Source organism: Globicephala melas, chromosome 3 (assembly GCF_963455315.2).
Source record: "Globicephala melas chromosome 3, mGloMel1.2, whole genome shotgun sequence".
Classification (NCBI taxonomy): domain Eukaryota; kingdom Metazoa; phylum Chordata; class Mammalia; order Artiodactyla; family Delphinidae; genus Globicephala; species Globicephala melas.
In genome coordinates this window covers 89154039-89175695 of record NC_083316.1, presented here as the reverse complement: position 1 = coordinate 89175695, position 21657 = coordinate 89154039, and positions in this window count along the sequence as shown.

The window sequence follows — 21657 nt, the reverse complement described above, 5'->3', positions numbered from 1 at the left end:
GTTTAAATGAAAACAGAAAGAATTCTAAGCCAACTCTTTGGCTTTGACATCAATCCTACATAACATATTCAAATTATTCCTTCTAATAGCAGAATAGCCAAAAGAAATTTTGCTTGAAAACAAAATCATGTTTATCCATTTTGTTACATTATTACTGATGCTTTACCACCCTTTACAGATTTCAACTCTTGGTAATGTCCTAACTGGCCACCACTTAATCTGGCTCTGGCACCAACCATTGAAAAGGTTAAATTCTAGGAGCCATGTTTTGTTCTAGGCCACCAAGCAGGCAGATTTAATTTAGAGAATGTTGAATGTCTAATGTTCACTTTTCAGTTCCTGTGAAGGTAAGGGTTAACTTCTGAGCACATTAATCTCAATCACAAAGTTGTTGAATTTATAACCCTCTTGTTTGCCTTAATTAAATAACTGCAAAACCCAGAAATTACACAAGCTTTTTAAGAGCTTGAAGCCCTGGGAGCTTTCATATACCTTATTTTTCTCTAGCTAAATGTAGCTGCAGCAAAGCCTCTGAAGTATGGCTGTCCCTGGGAAAAAAGCGTGAAATAGCTACTTTGATATCAGCACCTCTGGGGCCCCCTTTTGTTGCCTTCTCTCCCCTCAGGAGCACTTAATACTCTTTTTTATTATTATTATTAAGGTATAAATGACATATAACATTATATTAGTTTTACATGTACAACATAATGATTCAAGATATATGTATGTATATATTGTATATATATATGTGTGTGAGTGTATATATATATATAGCTAAATGGTCACCACAGTAAGCCTAGTTACCATCCATCACCATACAAAGTTACAAAAAAATATATTTTCCTTGTGATGAGAACTTTTAAGACATCAATTTTCAAATATGCAATATACAATACAGTATTATTGACTATAGTCACCATGCTGTATATTACATCTTCATGATTTATTTATTTTATAACTGTAAGTTTGTACCTCTTGGCCTCCTTCACCTATTTCTCCCACCCTCCAACACCCCCATCCCCCTGACAACCACCATTCTGTTTTCTGTGTCTGTGAGTTTTGTTTTGTTTTGTTTGTTCATTTGTTTTGTTTTTTAGATCCCACATATAAATGAGATCATATGGTATTTGTCTTTCTCTGTCTGACTTATTTCATTTAGCATAATACCCTCAAGGTACATCCATGTTGTCACAAATGACAAGATTTCATTCTCTTTTGTGGCTAATATTCCATTTATCCATTTCTTTTTCCATTCATCCATCAGTTGACACTTAAATTGTTTCTGTATCTTGACTTCTGTAATTAATGCTACAATGAACATTGGGGTGCATATATCTTTTTAAATTAGTGTTTACATTTTTTGGATGAATACCCAGAAATGGGAAATGCTGGATCATATGGTAGTTCTATTTTTAATTTTTTGAGGAACCTCCATATTGTTTTCCATAGTGTCTACAGCAATTTACATTCCTATCAACCATGCATAAGGGTTCCCTTTTCTCCACATCCTCTACACCACTTGTTATTTGTTGCCTTTTTGATAATAGCCATTCTGACAAGTGTGAGGTGATATTTCATTATGGTTTTGATTTGCATTTCCCTGATGGTTAGTGATGCTGAGCATCCTTTCATGTGCCAGTTGGCCATTTGTACCTAGTGCTCTTACAGTTTCACTAAGACGTACCCTCTCAGGGCTGAGCCCTGACTCAGAACCCCACACTCCCCCATTTTTCTACTAAAATTCACCTATTATGCTCCTCACTTGTTCTGACAAGTACCTGCCTTGAGCTTATAAAGAGGGTCCTGGCCTTCCTTGCTTAGTTTCCTCTCTTCCCCTACTCAAATGGGAAATTCCTCCTTCTCCATATGTATTCTTTTGGATTTTTACAAGAATGCAGGGAAAGAGGGGGAGGAGTGAGACAGGAGATAATAATGAATTTATCCTAAGATGGTAATAGCCCATAATAACATTTGATCACTCACTCCCAGGGTATTCAAAGAAATTAGACCCTAATGGTAAAATTTTCAAACATTGCAGCATAGTGGAAGAAGTGCACCCTGAGGCTATGAACCTTCATATTAAGCCAAGAAATATATATTTGTGCCAAACTTCTGCCTTTGCTTAAAAATATGGCTTTGCTGAAAAGCTCTCTCAGAGACCTTTTCATAAACCATTTAACTTATTTGACAAAACACACGCTTGTTTATATTATTATTCTTATAATAAAAATAGACACCGACTGTTGAGCATCTCTGAATTAGCAGATACTGTACTAGGTATTTAACACACATTAGCTTCTGTATACTGATAATTGGCTTCTAGTGTATTTTCTTCTTCAATAGTAATGAATTTTCAGGCAAGCACATGGTTTTCTACCTTGAGACAATTTCTCAACCTACCTTACAGGTAGGTGGCCATATAGCTAAGTTTTTTTCATAAGAATGTGAGCAATGCAATGTGCAATTTCTGCATCACTTAAATAAAATTTTCTTGTACTGTGTTGTCTCTCTCTTGCCCTTTCTCTACTGGATGACATACAGATGTGTCCATAAACTAGCTTGGCCATGCATATAGAACAAGAACCCTGGGAACTCAGAAGCAACACAATGAAAATTACCTGGCTGCCTGACTGTCTGTGTGGAACAGAAATATCTAGTTATTCTTGACCAACTAGACTTTTAACAGAGATAAAAGTAATCTTGTTTGAACTGCTGTAATTTTTTATCTCACTCTTATAGCACTTTAGCGTATATTCTAGGTAATATCTAAACATAATTCTGCTTTAACATAATAATTCCCATGAGGTCTGTATTATTATCTCTATTTTACAATAAGGAAAGTAAAACTAAGAGGTTAAGTAAAAGTATGAGTATAAAAGTATAAGATAATACAGTAAAGAAATGGCTGAACTGAGATTTAAGTTTATATTTGGCTCCAAAGTCAGGTACTTTCCCACTCTCCTATATTGTTTATCTATTTCTAAATTAATTTGTATATGTAACGTGACCCAATGTGTTTTTCTTAAAAGAAGTCATGGTAATTTTTAAGGTGTCCTAGATTTTTATACCAGTAGATGTGTACAACACATATTAATATAAGGGAAGCACTTATACACAAATGCATCTCAGTATTTTATGCAGCATATTTAATTCCATAATCCATTTCACTTGGTCTCAGAGGGGTATTGCTGTGAACCAATAATTCTGAAACTTTTTAGTCGCAGAACTCCTTTACACTAAAAACATCTTGAGGACCCCAGGAATCTTTTATTTATGTGAGTTATAGCTACCATTATTTATTGTATCTGAAAATAAAACTGAAGCATTTTAAAAATAATTATTGATGAATTTATTTAATAATGATTAAATCCATTGCATGTTACCATAAATAACATTTTAATTAAAATCATCTATATTTTTCGAAATAAAATTAAAGTTAGTGAGAGTAAGGACATCGTTTGACATTTTGCAAGTCTCTTTAACATGCTGTTCAATAGAAGACATCTGGATTTTCACATCTACTTCTGCATACACTGTTGCAATATGTTGCTTTGGTTAAAGTATACTAAGAAAATCCAGCCTCACATAGATACACAGTTGAAAAGAAAGAAGTATTTTAATAGCCCTCTCAGTTGGAGATGGATAGTGGATATTCTTCTTTGATAACACACCAAAACTCAACAAGTAGTAGCTACTTAAAGGTGAGTTGCAAGGTGGCATCTGAAACCATATCAGTGGTAGTCTGTAACATTAAAGTCTACTGTCTCGTCCTTTGACAGGATCTTTAACCCATGTATGATTTTGTAATGTCATGCACTGGTCCTTTGGAAAATATTGGTTCACTGAGTTATGCAGATCTTCTAAACCTTGACACAGATCGTTATCCAATACAAAATGTCACATTACTTAATAACACCACCAATCTCATTAGAAAAGTCTTTTCATACGTATTAGGAAACTGTCAAGCTCATAGTTTAGATAAAAGTTTTTCAAAATGTTAATCTTTACTTAAAAGCTTGGATTTTTATCACTGTCAACATATAGTATAAATTATTTTTCTTGAAGTGACAGGCTCATTTTGTTCATTTTGAACATCATGTCTGCCAAATGCCCAAGTCTGAACAATGATGGTTTGTCAGTCATTCTTTCAAGTAAAAATGGTGCTCTATGTAAAACACTGGCTAGTTCATCTCACAACTCAATGACAGAAGTGCTTTTCCTTGAGACAGCATCACACTTCTGTATGTAGCAGAAGCACTTTACAGATGTACTTGCCATTTTGTCACACAGAATATTAAAATGAGGTATACTCAAGGATTAATATTTAATAAAATGATAATTTTTACTACTTCATCAGGACATTATTAAGTGAAGGTGGCATTTAAATTTTATTTGTATAATGTGGGTGCATGGTGGTGAAGAACATACCGACTCCGACTAGTACAGCTTGGTGACCTGCTTTGATTCTTGCTCAATTGCCAGCAGTGTTACCCACCATTGCTTTTGCACATCCGTATAAATTTCATCACGGTGAAAAAGCCAAACAATGTTTTGGTATTACAAAAATAACGTTGATTTCACAGAACCCCTGAAAGGCTCTTGGGGACACTTAGAGAATCTCTGCAGTAAACAAACATACAAAGTGCAGCAGCCAAAGGAATCTCAAAATAACTAAAATCCTTTATTTGTGTTTTTTAAGAACTGTGAAATAAACATATATTTCACTAAATGCTTCTAAAAATCATTTTCCCCTTCCATCCAAAGCTCTCATATTGCTGCTACTTTTGAGCCTTTCCAACCTGCCTAAAATCTCCCTCCCTAGTCACTACCCCTGATCCTTTAATCCTTCTCTATCTACCTCTTACCTACTTAATCTCATCTTAAAGGCTCAAAATAACTGGTTCAGAAATGTGAGGAAAAAGAAGAAACAGATCATGGGCAAACTATAATCCTCTACTTATTGGAAAGGCAGTTGGAAAAAGTTAAATGTTCATATATTAATTTTTGTTGCCACATGTAAAATATTTTTGAGAAGCTGATAGTTATATACTGTGTCAAATATTAACTTTACACTCAATATGATCTCCATCCATCCAAACTCTTCCCTGTATTATAGTGTCTGAATTCTGGAAAATACGATGCTTCAACTCCCTCGCTGCCTCCTTTAGATTCTGCCAATAAAAGGTATCTTCCACAAAATTTGGAAGGCGTAAGAGAGGACAGCCATTATTCTTCCCCAGCAGTGGCTGGTAGGTGTCTTAGTTGATAGTAAGACATGAACTTTACAGATGCTTCTGCGTGAGCTTTTGTGAATTATCTACCTTGGTACTTCAAGTAACTGTAATCTCTAGTTACTTACTGTCATTCCTGGATTTCCAAATTTCCTCAAAGCCATCAGTATGTTACCATGAACCTTAATTGCCGCACTTCTCCCAACAATTTTGTAAGTTTGTAATTCACTTTGTATTTAACCATCTCTTCCTGTTATAAACTAAAGAGGTAAGTGCTTTCCTGGCAAAACCCTGACTCATAAAACAGTGTTTGGTTCCTGAGTTCCCGGATGCAGAAACTCAAAGACAGGAATCTGGGATTAGTTATCTGACCTCCTTAGATTAAAAAGCAGTTAAGACTTCATTGCCAATGAAAAATGGAATACTAGTAGTCTATAGAAAGCAGTGGCAAGATAATTATCTATAGTTTTCCGGAATGAAGTATTTATTGCAGAAAAGCCTTCAAGGGACTACTAACTGTTACAGTAGGATTTTAGAGGGAATAAGGACTGTAAGGATGATGGTATGGGCTGGTTTCTTCTAAATAAAAGGTTAGGACTTCAAATTCTCAGCTTAAGGCACAGAGAACCAGAGAGCTTCTAAGACTGCCCTAAAAATATCTCTTATAGCCATATGGCTAATGTATATTTTATTTTTATCCTGTAGGTTGCACAGTTATAACCCAGATGGAATTCATAGACTTGCCAGGTCTCTTACGTAAAAGTTTGGGCATTGATTGAGAAAGAACAAAATTGGAATGAGGACATTTAGGTGGATCCCAGTGACTCTCAGAGTCACCAGCGTCTAAATCCCACTGAGCTGCCCTTCTTCCCTGTTTGAAAGTAGCCTTCCCTAGGCTAAAGATCCTGAAAAGTTACCTTTCACAGGGATCCAGATTCTCTTCATGGTCTACCTCCACTACTTACTGCCCCCAGACTTAAAACTATAGTCAGAGCCCAGCAGATCCTGGGAGGATATCAGAAACCTGGGAAACATTACTGGGAATGGAATCTAATGGTTTTAGACAAGAGAAGAAGCAACATAATTTCGGATATAGGCAAATATGTTGGTATGTGTGCAATTACCATAAATTGATGGTAACATAGATATTCTAGATTCATGGTTTAGTTTGAGTGACTGGGAACAGCGCTATAAAGAGTTTGCTTGATTGGTTGACCAATAGTGGTCTTCATTAAAGAAAATTGGTATAAGAAGAAGAAATTCAAAGGATTAGGAAGATAAAATTGCTGGCATGGATTAATCATCTATAACTGGCTCATCCGCCCCTTACCATGGCCCCAAGGAGAGTCCAGAGAACACTCCCATCAGGAAGGTATTGAAAAGTATATTAGTAAGGGAAACACCAGCATCCTTGAAAGTCTCAGTGGAGTCTGTCACTTTTCAGATTAGTCATGAGAGTGTAATAATAACAGAAGGACTACTGGAAGTTGCAGAGGCCAATTGACAGCACTTACCCGCCAGAGAAACAAGGTAGTCAAGATTATTGTACTGGACAACAGGCCAAAGTTCTAATCTGAGTGACCTTATCCACAGAGATCTTTGTCAGTGACTTTTGATCATAGTGTCCCTGGGACTGAAATGGATTGTCAGGCTAATAATCCTTAGTTCATTTGTCAAATCAAAAAAGATAAATCTAGTGGACAGATATCTTACTAAAATATCCACAGTAGAGAGTCATGGACTCACCAATCCTCAGATCTAAGCTAGTTAACAGGGTCCCTTAAAAGAAGGGGAGGCTGGGACCTTTGAGGAAAGACCCAGTAAGACTGTTAACAAAAATGTACTATAAAATTTCCTTCTCGCTTTCCCCAAAAGGAAATGCATCCATTTATCAGGGTGATTATATACTCTGGAGAAAGGAAAATACCCAGATATTTCAAGAATTTTGGACACTGGCTCTGAAATGACCCCCAAAATTTCAGGTGCCACCAGTTAGTGTGGGGACTTAGGAATGCTAGATAATGAATAGAATTTTGGCTTACGTTCCTCTCTCAGAGGGCCCAGAGGATCTGTAAACCTAGCTTTGTGGTTATTTCCCCAGTTCCTAAAAGTATATTTGGCAACTGGTAGAACTCTCACTTCCTGACTCTTCAAGTGAGGGTTATTATGATAGAAAAGGCCAAGAGGAAGCTCCTGAAACTGTCCTTTTCTACCAAAGTAGTAAATTATTAATAGTTCTACAACCCTGGGGGAACTTCAGAGATTAATATTATCACCAGATTTGAAAGATACAGGGGTGGTGATTCCTATCACATTCCAATAAATCTCTCCTATTTGTCTTGTGCAGAAGAAAGATGAATTTTGGAGAAATTTTGGAGCTTTTGAAGAAAAACAGTAGATTATCATAAACTTAATCAGATTGTGACATCAATGACAACTACTGCCTCAAATGTGCTATTTTTCCTGGAGCAAATTAACACATCCTTTGGCATCAAGTATGCCACTATTGATCTGACAAATGCTTTCTTCTCTATATCAATTCATAAAGGCCACTTGCTACAAAGGGAAATGCTGTATTAAGCCTCTGACAAATCCAGATGAGAGAATTACAGTGCAACCTTTGAGGTTTTAGAGCGAAACATGCTCTCTTCGACAGATAATTCTTCTTTTGAGAAATAACTCCTGGAGTAAATCTGGATCCAAGTAAAGACTGAATGACAGCGCATCAAGCAACCATACAGTCTGAGCTGCCCATCATGAGCTGGAAGTTGTTGAATTCCCTGAGCCACAGTGGGCATGGGCAGCGTCACTCCATAATCAAGTGGAAGTAGTATAAGCGAGATCATGCTCAAGCGAGGCTCAAAGGCAGAAAAGCTACGTGAGCAGTTAGCTCTTTTCTCATGGCACCTCCTCCTGCTGCTTTGTCACCTCTCCCTTGACCCATACCTACAGTCCTTGGGGGAATTCCCTATGATCCTCTGGCTGATAAAGACACAACTTGGGCCTGATTTTGAGATGATTCTGTAGGGCATACTGGCACCATCCAAAAATGGAGTGGCACTACATTTTAGCCTTACTCAGGGGTGGCCTTGAAAAGCATGATGAAAATGGTCTATAATGGCTCTAAGAAGGAGCCACCAAAAGGATGAGATAGAGGTATTCATATTAGTCTTCCTGAAGCCCATATAAAATATTGTATTTTATGCATCAGAGCTTACAGCTTTTGTATAATCACCCCTTCACCCCTGCCCTCCATGGCACCTCACTCTACCACTTATTTCATTAATATTCACTAAATGCTCTCCCACCTTCAGGGCTTGGTTCAGTTGTCTCTGAGTGACCTTTCCTACCCTATCCACAATTGCCACCATCCGATTGAAGCCCTTTCAAATTTACTAATTATCACTCTCTCTTTATGTATCCCATTACCCCATATGATTTCTTCTATCTCTTCCTCCCATCTTACAGTTTATACCAGTATCCCCTAAAACAGGGCCCCTGCATTCAAATGCTTAAAGAGGAGAAGCAGATAAAGTAAATGAGTGATAAAAGCCTACTAGTTGCACAGTTAATATATTGGGTTATTTTCACTTCTTTAACAGAGGTTGCTCTCCTCCATTTTTCTTAAAATGTGGTCCTTTGGAACTTTCATTTCCCACTTTTGATGTAGACATATGTACAAAAAATTTTCTCTAGTATTTTTTCAAACTCATTGATAAATGGCCACTAAGACTCAACCTTAGTGTCAGGAAAAAAGAGGGACTGGTGAAGACTATGACAAACTGTAAAACTCACACTCGACAAAATGAGGCTGCCACTCAGTGCCAGGTGGGTGTGCCAGGAATGTGGGACTAGCAGTGCCAGATGTTATGATTTTCTGTAGCAATTGGAAAGTTAGGTTTTTATATGAAGTCTCACAATTTCATGGTTAGTCTCAAATTTGCTAAAGCAATCTGCCAGACTGGGCCTGCAAGCACCCATCTGCAAGTTCTGCCCTGTTGTACTGTGGGTTCCTTGAGGGCATGGAAGGAATCTTATTCACTTGTGTATACACAGAACCCAGCACAAGGACTGGCCCGTAATACCTTCTCCTTAAATTTTGGTTAACTTTAGTTAGATTTTAAAAATGTAATAAAATTGTATATTATGTAATTCTACAGGTAGAAATCCTTAAAGAGATTTTTTTTTTAATTTTTATTAGAGTGTAGATGATTTACAATGTTGTGTTAGTTTCAGGTGTGCAGCGAAGTGAATCAGTTCTACATATATATATACACACTCTTTTTTAGATTCTTTTTGCATATAGACCATTACAGAGTAGAGTTCCCTGTGCTATACAGTAAGTTGTTATTAGTTATCTATTGATATTTTATATACAGTAGTGTGTATATGTCAATCCTCATCTCCCAATTTATCCCTCCCCCCATTACCCCCTCGTAACCATAAGTTTGTTTTCTACATCTGTAACTCTATTTCTGTTTTACAGATAAGTTCATTTGTACCCCTTTTTTAGATTCCACATACAAGCGATATCATATGATATTTGTCTTTCTCTGTCTGACTTACTTCACTCAGCATGACAATCTCTAGGTCCATCCATGTTGCTGCAAATGGCATTATTTTGTTCTTTTTTATGGCTGAGTAGTATTCCATTGTATACATGTACCACATCTTCTTTATCCATTCATCTGTCGATGGACATTTAGGTTGTTTCCATGTCTTGGCTGTTGTGAATAGTGCTGCTGTGAACATAGGTGTGCATGTATCTTTTTGAATTATAGTTTTGTCCAGATATATGCCCAGTTATGGGATTGCTGGGTTATATGGTAGCTCTATTTTTAGTTTTTTAAGGAACCTCCATGCTGTTCTCCATAGTGGCTGTATCAATTTACATTCCCACCAACAGTGCAAGAGGCTTCCCTTTTCTCCACACCCTCTCCAGCATTTATTGTTTATATACGTTTTAATGATGGCCATTCTGACTGGTGTGAGGTGATACCTCATTGTAGTTTTGATTTGCATTTCTCTAATAATTAGCGATGGTGAGCATCTTTTCATGTGCCCGTTGACCATCTGTATGTCTTCTTTGGAGAAATGTCTATTTAGGTCTTTTGCCCATTTTTAGATTGGGTTGTTTGTTTTTTGTTTTTGTTGAGTTGTATGAGCTGTTTGTATATTTTGGAAATTAAGCCCTTGTTGGTCTCATTGTTTGCAAATATTTTCTCCCATTCTGTGGGTTGTCTTTTCATTTTGTTTATGGTTTTCTTTGCTGTGCAAAAGCTTGTAAGTTTGATTAGGTCCCATTTGTTTATGTTTGTTTTTATTTCTATTGCCTTGGGAGACTTAGCTAAGAAAACATTGGTATGATTTATGTCAGAGGATGTTTTGCCTATGTTCGAGAAGATCTTTTTCTAGCTCCTTTCACAGACAAGCAGAGCCTAGCATATCACTTGTACATAATAGATGCTCAAACATGTTTTAAGTTGTTGAAGGTAAACGCATCAAGTGTCCATTAACAGTGTAGTTTGTTTCACTTATTAGATGAGTAGCAAGATATCACCTAAGATTTAAAGGTAGTGAACCTTAAGACGGATGATTTTGATAAGGAGAATTAAGTCAAAAGAGATAATCAATGCTGCCCTCAGCAGGTGTAATGGAGCATCTCAGTGATCTCTGTGCAAGAATGGGGATGTGGGAGAACCCTGAGTCTTTGGTAACACAGTAAACCTGACTTACTTGATATCTGTAGCTTGGGGGTCACAGTGAGGCACAAGGCTCTGCTTCAGCAATACCGGCAGCTCTGGGGCTGTCACAGCTGGATGTCACTTCTCAGGAAGACTGTTCCTTTATGGTGGCCACTTTAAACATCATCTAAATGTCCATTCTGAGAAAGAACCATAACATATGAAAAAAAGTTTAGAATAAAAAGCTAAAGAAATAGACTTGCGTTTTGAATTTTGCAAGTTGAAAAAATTGCCCAGAGTTATGAATGTTTTCAAAGATTAACAACTCGGAAATAGTTGTTTTTGAAAATATTAGCAAGCAGTGCATTTGCAAGGGAAACCAAATAAATAATAACTGCCTATCTGTTCATGTATACTACATGTAACTTTAAAAAATGAAGACAAGAACTATTTTGTATAAACTTAAAAAATGACTGATAATTTGCTGAGTAAATATTGACTTACATCCAATTTATTAAAAAAAGATCAACTGTGACTATTTCCTGTTAAATTATCATGCCATATTTTAAGTGATGTATTTGCCTTGTCTAATATACAATGAAAACATTTTTGGCAAACATTTGCCACATATGTTAAATAATGCATTTTAAATTTATGATAATGATACTATTTTATTATGCTTATACAAAACTCATATGAATTTGAGCAACATTTAAAATATGGAAAATTTAGCAAGCCAAACTTTACTTTCAAAATGCCATTAGATAGGACTTTAATCTTATTTCTTTGAGATAACCAACCCCCTACACTTCTCAACACACAGTTCTGATACTGGATAAACAGGAAAATATTCAATTGTATATAGAACTAGGTAATAGTTCCTAGTATATGAACTTAGATCAAAGTATTTATCACCTTACAGTAGTGATGCTATGATATTAATCAGACCACATATTTTATAAAAACTTATTCATTCAATAGTATTTACTGAGTACCTATTATGTGTTGGAATTAATATATCAGTGAACAGATAAAAAAAAGTCAGCCATGTGGAGCTTAAATTCTAAACCAATGCAATGCTAATATCCCTGTTTTGCATTTTTTTGCATGTTAAGTATTCTGAAATTAATAATAATGATAATAAGAATTTACATTTACAAAGTATAGTGTTTGACTTTTCAAAGTACTTCCAAATATGTTCTCAGCTGATTTTTACACTTCCTTGGCCTTGAAGTAAGGTTGACAGATGTTACTACCTCAGTGTTACAGATGAGGAAACTAGATGATAGATTCCCACAGCCACTGTCCTAAGACTAGTCTCATCTCTCTCCAACCTGAACGTCTGTGGGAGCGTGAGAATAAGGCAGAATAAGAGAATGAATAGGGTAAAGGAGTTTGAAATCATTGCCATGGAGAGAGGAAGCTAACTGGAAAAACATTAAGAAACCAGGAGCAGCTGAAATTGATTACTGTGGCAGCCACTGACTATCTATCTATACTCATATTTGGTTCTTCTCTTTCCTGGCACATGGTAAGATTGCACTTCTCCAACTTCTTAAACTCAGCTATGGCTATCTGAATTCCTTTGGCCAATATAAGATGAACAGAAGGCTTTCAAAGCCAGTGCATTTGCCACCATGTCTCCTTCTCCTCTGCTGCAATGACCTAGGAAGCACAAACTCAGATGTAGCCTCCATCCCCGTGAGTCTCTGAATGACTAAGATGAGCAGAACCCCATTCTGGACTTGTAGCATAGACAAGAAATAAACTTGTATCAAGCCATTGATATTTGAGATTTGTTGTTTATGTTTTGTTTTGCTTCATCTTGTTTCATTTTGTTTGTTACCACAACATAACCTGGTCTATCCTGATGGATAGAAAGCATGGGTTTATACTGATATCAATTTGTCTGGTTATGTAATTTCTTTTTCTACAGCTATCTCAGCAGCTCAAGTATAGGTGCAAATAGCAGGTAGTGAATTCATCCGAGGTTGGGGTTTTGTCAGGTGACGGGAAAACTATGGACCGTGATATCTAAGCTTGATTAGGAGGACATCAAGCAGGAGAAGGCCTATGAGTACAGAGAAAGTAGATGGGTCAAGGGACTGGCTATTTTGATGAAGTGGATGATCAATTATAGAGAAAGTAAGTGAATAGTCAATCTTGAAAAATAAGGAGCTGTGATTGAAGCATAGGATGGTATAATCAGAGATTTGGGAAGTGGCATGACAGGGTACAAGATGTGAAAATGGAACTGAGTGGCTCAGCTGGAGAGAAGGAGATGTTTGAGCAAACAGCGGTCATGGGCCTGAGAGGCTGTGTGCCGGGGGACGGCTAGCCACATACACCTTTGAATTCCGTAGCACAATCACAGGAATTGGGAGAGAGAGGGAGACGGTGAGCTAGTTGCAAAAGTCACCACTTAATGAGTGAGGAGAAGCCAAAGGTGGGGATTGAGTCCAGTTGTCATGAGCTTCACAGAGACAGGAGTTTGCATTTATAAGAGACTAGAGGCAGAAATAATGGGCTGCACGCTCTGCTTCCAGTGCTGAGCTGCACGGTGTGTGGAAGAGAAGACACAGCCTCTACTCAAAAAGGTTGCAGGACCAGTGGTTTTACAGGGTGATAGCCAAATGTCTGTGCAGGTGAAAGGATTGAGGGAAGGTTGCTTGAAGAAGTTGAGGATGTTGATTATGATTTGGGGCCATGGAAAAGGAGTTGTAAAGTGTTAAAGGAGAGTTTGGTGGGGAAGAACAGGAGATTAGAGCAGGGAAACCAACAAAGCATTATTAGAATGAAAGTTAGAGGGTGAAGCATAACTAGAAAGGTGTCCTTGGGCAGTAACCAAGGAAAATAGACATTGGATGCTGGGAGGACTTAGGTGGCTGTGATATTGTACTTTATAATAAGAAATATACCTGGTATTTAGTCTTCCTCCCTGTTTCTTCCCCAGAGCCTCTAAGGAGTTTCCTAAGACTGGAGAACAGCAACGGTGTCTTTTGTTATGTTAATGAGGTGGGTTTCAGGAAGCACCTAAGAATGAGGGCTGGGGTACCAGAAAACAACCATATGATGAGAGGGTTGGAACTTTCAGTCCCACCCCTAACCTCCCAGATGGGAGAGGGGCTGGAGGCTGAATCAGTTGCCAATGGTCAATAATTTAATCAACCATGCCTATGTAATGAAGTCTCTATAAAAACCCAAAAGGACTGGGTTGGGAGAGCTTCCGGGCTGTTGAACACGTGGGCCTAGAGAGGGCGTGGAAACTCCTCAGCCCTCCCAACATACGTTGCCCTATGCATCTCTTCCATCTGGATATTCATCTGTATCCTTTATCATATCCTTACTAAACTGATAAACATAAGTGTGTGTTTCCCTGAGTTCTGTGAGCCTTCCTAACAAATTATCAAACCTGAGAAGGGAGTGAAGGGAACCGCTGATTTATAGCCAGTTGGTCAGAAGTACAGATGACAACCTGGGCTCGCTGTTGGCAACTATAGTTGGGGATGGAGGTGGGTCGCATCTTGTAGGACTGAGCCCTTAACCTGTGGAGTCTGATGCTGCCTCTGGGTAGATAGCATCAGAATTGAGTTGAATTCTCGGATACCCTGCTGGTGTCTGAGAATTGCTTGCTGTTGTGTGGGAGCCCCACCTACCCCCACTCCAAAACACACATGTAGGAATTGGGTCCAGGAACCCCAAACAGAGCTGTGGAGAGGTTGGAACCAGTTAGGACAGTCTGTGTTCATTTGTGGGTTGGCAGTAGCTTTGTAGTAAGAAATGCACTTTCCTTTTTTGTGGGCATGCACCTCATACAGGCTTAAAGCATGTACCTGTCAAGGGATGCTCCCGGGAGACCAATCTTTGCTATATCCAATCTCACAGAAAATGATCAGAACTAAGTCTTGAGATTGTTTTGCACTGGTTGCTAGAATCCAGAGTCTCCGGAACACTCCAGGAAGTCATTCATCCAAACTCTTCTCGTTTATTAGATGAGAAAACTGAGGCCCTAGGAACTGCGCAGCATTGAGTCTGTAGTTTTTCATAGAACTGAGTCTATAGCACAGGTCTCCTGACCCTTGCACTTGCTCTACTCTAAACGTTCAACGTCCTAGAAGAGCAATGTCAGGCCACTGTCACATAGTAGTAGTTCATATTGACAGCTAATGTTTACTGAGAGCTCACCAATAGCCAAGCCCTGTACATGGCTTCTCATTCTCCTGACAGCTCCATGTGATGTAGGCACCAGCATTATCCCCATTCTACAGAGATGGAAAACAAGGACTGAAGAAGTTAAGTAACCAAGGCACATAGCTACAAATTGGCAGCTCTGGGATTTGAACTCCCATCCTTCCCTTCAGAGGCCTCTCCCTCAACCAATATAATATGCTTTATCATTCACTGTTACATGTGTTATGGCTTGCCCATCCCCTCCTTTTTAACAGAATTAGAAAAATAGTTTCCCCCTGCTATATATAGTCCCATATGCCAGCACCTGCTCTGCGCAGACACCTATTTAGCATGTATGTGCAAACACCTGTTTTGAGACTGACTCTTCCTAATCATCCTTGGCTATCAGTTTCTGAAGCTACCCACCTCTGAGGAATGATGCAAGAAAGGAGAAGGATAAAAATAAAAGGGTGAGGCAGTGGGTTTTTAAATTTTATTTTGATTTGTGAAATTACCATTATTATCTAAAAATAATACCTGTCTCCTCTTTCACTGGAAGAAAGTAGCAGAATGGCGTTATAGCTGCTTACATCTGTGGAATTCTTAGGTAGTCTAATTCTATGGTATAGGGAGAGCTATACCAAAATCAGCTTTGGGATAAAACTTGGGAGATAGCGGAGCAGAGACTTCACACATCCAATATGCCTTGTGTTTCCTCAAGTCTCTTCAGAGATGAAGACCCTCTGACTATTGGAGAGAAGGCCTCTTGGTTGCAGACTTATCCTGCTCTTTGGCACAGGGTGGCATTTATTAAGCCAACATTTTGTGAATTCTTCCTGTGTCCCAGGCATGTGCTAGGTGCCCTTCAGGAAATCACACTTACCTGGGAAACCAAGTGGGTGAATAGAAACTTGCAGTAACATGTGGTGATTTCTACATGGCAACACATGCAGAGTGCTAGGGAAACGCAGAAGAGGGGCTTGGGCATCCCCAGAAGACTTCTTTCAAGAGACGTCATGGAACCATAATGACACGAAAGCAACTATTTCCCTTCAGAGGAGCCAAATAGCAGTACCATCAGGGGATTTATTAGTTTTTATTCTTTGGAATAGGCAGGGTCACATATTGATCATGGATAGATGTTTGTATGCAGACCAGGTTACCTGCAGAGCACACTAGAGGAAAATTGGTAAGGCAAGGTTCTAAATCCATTCTCCCAGCCTTGTCACAATGAATAAAGTTACCCTCTTTTGTTTCCCTGCCACTCTGAAGCAGTGCAGGGTTGCCTCTGAATTGTTTTAATGATGTGCTGTTTTGTTCCTGTGAGTACTCCATACTTTAGGTGCCAATTCACCTTTTCCTCTCATTAAGAAGAGTCAGGGAAAAAGAACAAGAGGAATGGCTGAACAATTGCAAATCCAGCATATTGAAAAGGTCATGGTACTACTGCATACTATTTTAATTTCTAAATGTTTTAGGCATTGTAAGTCCTTTTTGACATTCCATTCTACTAACAAATACTAAAAAGAGGCTGGGAAAGGGCACAAATTATTTCATCTGCTTGTAAAACATAATGATAAGAGTAGGAAATGGTGCCCAATTAATCCACGTTTTTTGTAGCATTTCACTTGGAGGCCTGTTTTGGACATGCCTTGCTGTGAGAAAGGTAACAGGTATGACCTAGTGGTGTTTACCACAGTGATAAAGTAGAAACTAGGTATCCCTCTAAATAAGCTAGCATTTTAACTTTCTCTTCTTCTTACATGTATTTACTAGTTTTCATCAACCATCTATTGAGTGACTGATTTACTTTCAGGAAACTTTCAACTAGAACACTAGTAATTAACATTTACCCAGAGTTAGCGCTTTACAAAATGCACGTGGCAGACACCGTTGATTACCTTATCCAACCTTCTTTTCCCAGCTCTCTCCAGCTATAGAGGCTGAAAAGCCAAATACTTGTTTAGCCTCCCAGGTGTAGACGTGGCCATGCCACTTAGTTCTGGAGACTATACAATATAAGTGCAAGTCTGCTGCGAGAGTTCTGAGAAGACAGGAACAGACAAAGCTCATGGATACTTCTCCCTTTTATTTCTGCGTGTAACTTGGCAATATCTACAGATCCAGCAGCCAGGCTGTGAGCATGAAGCAATTAGCCCACTTTGCTAAGGAAGTTGAAATGGAAAGATAAAAGGATCCTGAGACACTGGTGATGTCATGGAGCTGATATACCTGCCAACCTACCTGCAGATGTCTCGTTATAAGAAAAAAAAATTGTTGTTTAAAGTATTAGAATTTTGGGGCTTCCCTGGTGGCGCAGTGGTTGGGAGTCCACCTGCCGATGCAGGGGACGCGGGTTCGTGCCCCGGTAAGGGAAGATCCCACATGCCGCGGAGCGGCTGGGCCCGTGGGCCATGGCCGCTGGGTCTGCGCATCCTGAGCCTGTGCTCCGCAACAGGAGAGGCCACAACAGTGAGAGCCCCGCGTACTGCAAAAAAAAAAAAAGTATTAGAATTTTAATTTTCTGTTGCTTGTAGCTGAAAATATTTCTGACTGATGAAATGCTTTTATAGACAATATCTCATTTGAGCTTCATGATAAATCTGTAGTAGATTCTCATTATCCTTATTTTACCAATGGAAAGAGGGAAATTAATGGAGTGTCAGTTAAGAGCACACGAGAAAAAGGCAGGCCAGGGCTTAAGTACTGGAAATCCCAAATTCTCTGTGCTTTTTCCACCATTCTTCTCTCCTTAACTGTGATAAAAATTTGAACTTTCATGAGAAAGGAAGACAATCCATTAAACAGTTATTTGATCTATTAAGAGACTTCAGGTTCTTCTCTCCCTCTTCAACTGCTAAAGTATTAGTGCATCATGCTTTTGCTTCCTCTGTTTGAGTGTCTTATTTGCATAATATTTTTCCTGCAAAGTTAAAATTAAATTAGAGCTAGGAATATGAAAAATATCTGAGTGTAGAAAACACCAATGAACCTTTCTCATAAACAGAAAGATGGACAGTATTACGAATATAGCGTTTGGAATTGAAGGTAGCTTCTTTTTCCTTTTTAACTTAAAGGTGAACAGTCTCAAAATGAGCAGTTGATTCTCCTACAGTTCACACTGTTAGTGGCCCATCCCCAATCCTTTCTCCTTTACCTTGCTGGCAGAGCAAGGTGTTTGGGTTTCTATCTGTCTTCCAAATGACTAAAGAAAGGGATCCTGTCCCCAGCTATAAGGCTTCTTGTCAATCAATCATAGCAGCTCCATTCCCCTTGCCAGTGTTGGCCTAGGGTGGACATGTGACCTAGTAATAAAACATGAGAAAAGGTCTAGAAAAGATGGTTTCCACTTTGTCTGGACATTACCAGACTGGCTATAACTCTTACCTTATGACAAGACAAATCCAATTCACTATGCATAGCAGAGTGACAAAATGGAAAGAACCTGGATCCTTCATGATAGTATGTAGCCACTGAATTTAACCTTGGAGTGTCCCTACCTTTGGGCTTCTTGTTGTGCCAGAAAAAATTTTTTTAATTATTTAAGCAAAGCTGAGTCAGCTGAAGGAGTAGGTAACTGCATAGTGTCCTCATCTTGGTGGGCATTTGGCCCTATTTGGAAGCACAGCAGGATAGTTGCCATCTGTGGCCACTGGGTCCCAGACAACATTGGAAGACTCCTTCTAGGCAAGGCCTGAAATTTTCTCTGCATCCTGTTTCTCCCAGGTGGTCTGAACGTTCATGACTGCTGTACACAGTAGTAATAGTGTGACCCCAGACTGGGGACATTCAACAAAGACAAACTGAAAAATCAGACCTAATTAATGTGAACTGGGTTTTCTTAAAGTAGAATTGTTAATGCTGTTAACTGAATTGAGTGTGTTCTGGAAAATGCTTCATGTTGTACCCCAATGTCTAAACATTTATCTTTTTCAGAATGAATAGTACTTTGGGATTTTGCTGTCTGGAAAACAGTATTATGTAGAATATAAGAGTCTGGGTTCTGAGCGCAGGCTGTCAGAATTCAACTTCCATATCTCTCATTAACCAGATGTGTGACATGGAGCAAGTTACACTATGTCTCTGTGCCCTAGTTTCCCCATCTGTAAAATGGCTATAATAATAGCACCTACCTTGTGGGATTTTTGTGACGGTCTATCAGTTTTCATCATATAATAGGCTATAAGCCATTGTTAGCTATTTTTATTATTTCCTGAGTGAATTGCAAGCATCCTATCTTTCTTCCCTTTTTGGTTGATAAGTAATCCTTTTGCTTGAATTTGGGGAGTTTTCCATGACTCTTTCTGGAAAATTTTGACTCTAATATGATTTCCTAATTCTTTCAGAATGATAGGAGAAAATAGTGTCTTGAAAACTAATTATGCTATATTCTAATTTTTTATAATTAATATTGTTGCTACTAATACCATCACTACTCCAAAAAATGCTTTTGATCACGGAATCCTTATGATTTGTAACCTGGTAAACAAATCCTGGATTATCTTAATTTTTAAGGCTAAGTGATACTGATTTCAGTAAATAACTCCAATAATCTCCCTGTCTTTAGCTCATATTTCTCAGTGACTCAGTATACTTGTGGTAGCTCTCATTCACCTGTACACTGTAATTTTAAAATTTCCCCTCACAGTGCAGCTAAGACCCTCACAAATGCTTTCTCAGTGGGGTGTCTTTCCTCAACAGTCTAGTATTTTATTCTTCTTTGCATATAATTTAATTTTACTCTTTTTAGAGAATTATCTCTAAATATCCTGTGAGCAAAAGATTCTGGAAGGAAAATTATGGTACCTGGGTTTTCTTTTTTAGCATTTGAACTGCAGAATTCTATAGCAGAATACATACTCTTGTTTGTTACCTTATCTGCAGAAAACAGTACTCATGCTTTCAGATAAGCCCACTGGATGTATTGGTGTTTAAGTCATAATTATGATGTGAAGATTAATCTCTGACTTTCTTGATTAGATTTTTCTTTGTTATAGCTTCACTTTATTTTTTTTTTTCATAATTTCTCTACCATAAATAAACTTATAACTACAGAGATCCTTTTCCTACATAAAAATCCTTTACTTATTTATTCATTAAAAAATTTGCTGCTGGGCTTCGCTGGTGGAACAGTGGTTGAGAGTCCTCCTGCCGATGCAGGGGACACGGGTTCGTGCCCCGGTCCGGGAAGATCCCACGTGCCGCGGAGCGGCTAGGCCCGTGAGCCATGGCCGCTGAGCCTGCGCGTTCAGAGCCTGTGCTCCGCAACGGGAGAGGCCACAACAGTGAGAGGCCCGCGTACCGAAAAAAAAAAAAAAAAAAAATTGCTGCTTGCTCTAGCAGGGACACAAAGATGAAGAGAACATAGGCTATTTTCTATATTAATAAAACATTAATAATGAAAATATTCATGATCACCTCTTAACTATTAGAGTACAGAAGGATGGCATATACAAATACTACTTAAATAAAATGAAAATGTTTTATTAAATCACTAGCTTTTACAAGAAATAGCTTTTTCTAAATGTTAAGATTAAAAAAAAAACTGTACTCTATTGTATTTCAATGTCCTGAAGAAAAATCAGGGGCTGATTGAAGAATGATTCCAAAAGAAGTTCGGATTAAGAAGATACAAACTGGTTGCCAAAGGTAGAAATTCTATTCATGGTAAAGTGACAGAGAAGGTGAAATAACTTTAAAATCATGCAACAGACACATGAAAGGGGAAGCAGAGTTACAAATTACAAATATTTCTTAATAGAAGGAACAGAGAAAAATGGCCACATTTTCCCCTATGACAGAGCGGAAACAGCTGAGAGAACCTGAGAGACTCAGTAGATAACAAATAACATGAGATTATCTTTGAGAGATTTAGAACATTAATTAAAGTCACCATCCTGGAAGCAAGAAAAACTGGCTACAGGCACAGTTTTAACTCCAGAGTGAGTTAGTCCCAGAGGATCTGATCCTAGAGGAAGGAAGAGAGAATAAAATGATGGTGATGATGATGATAAAGATAGGGCACCTCTTATGTAACAGGCACCATCTCTGTGCTTACCTGTCATTTCATATACTTCTCTGAATGATCCATAGAGACCATTGTTCCTAATGTTTTACTATAGGATAAAACCAAGGAGCAGAGTGGTGATGAGATTTGCACAAAGTCTCTATTAGATTATAACCTGTGGTTTGGTGATTCCTCTAACCTGTCTCACTTGGAACACCCCTTCAATGCTTCTCCATCCTTTCTTTCCACCTCACTTGTAACTCTGCATCCTTTGGAAGGATACCCTTCCAGGTCCAGCCAGAGTCAGTAAGGGGACATTTATAAAATACAGCAGACCTCTCAGGATATAGGAGCTTATCTCTGCCTGTGCAAGAAGCAGATAGATCCTGACTCCTGTTGCAGCAATACTCATGCAAAATTATTGCAGCTACCAAAGAGAACAGATCTTATTCAGGGTCCGATCACCCAGTCTGTGTATTGAGAATTATGATAAATCCTTGTCAACAATGTTACTTTGAATTCACAGAGAACCTTTCATCTGCAAGGGCTTTATAGTTAAGAGATG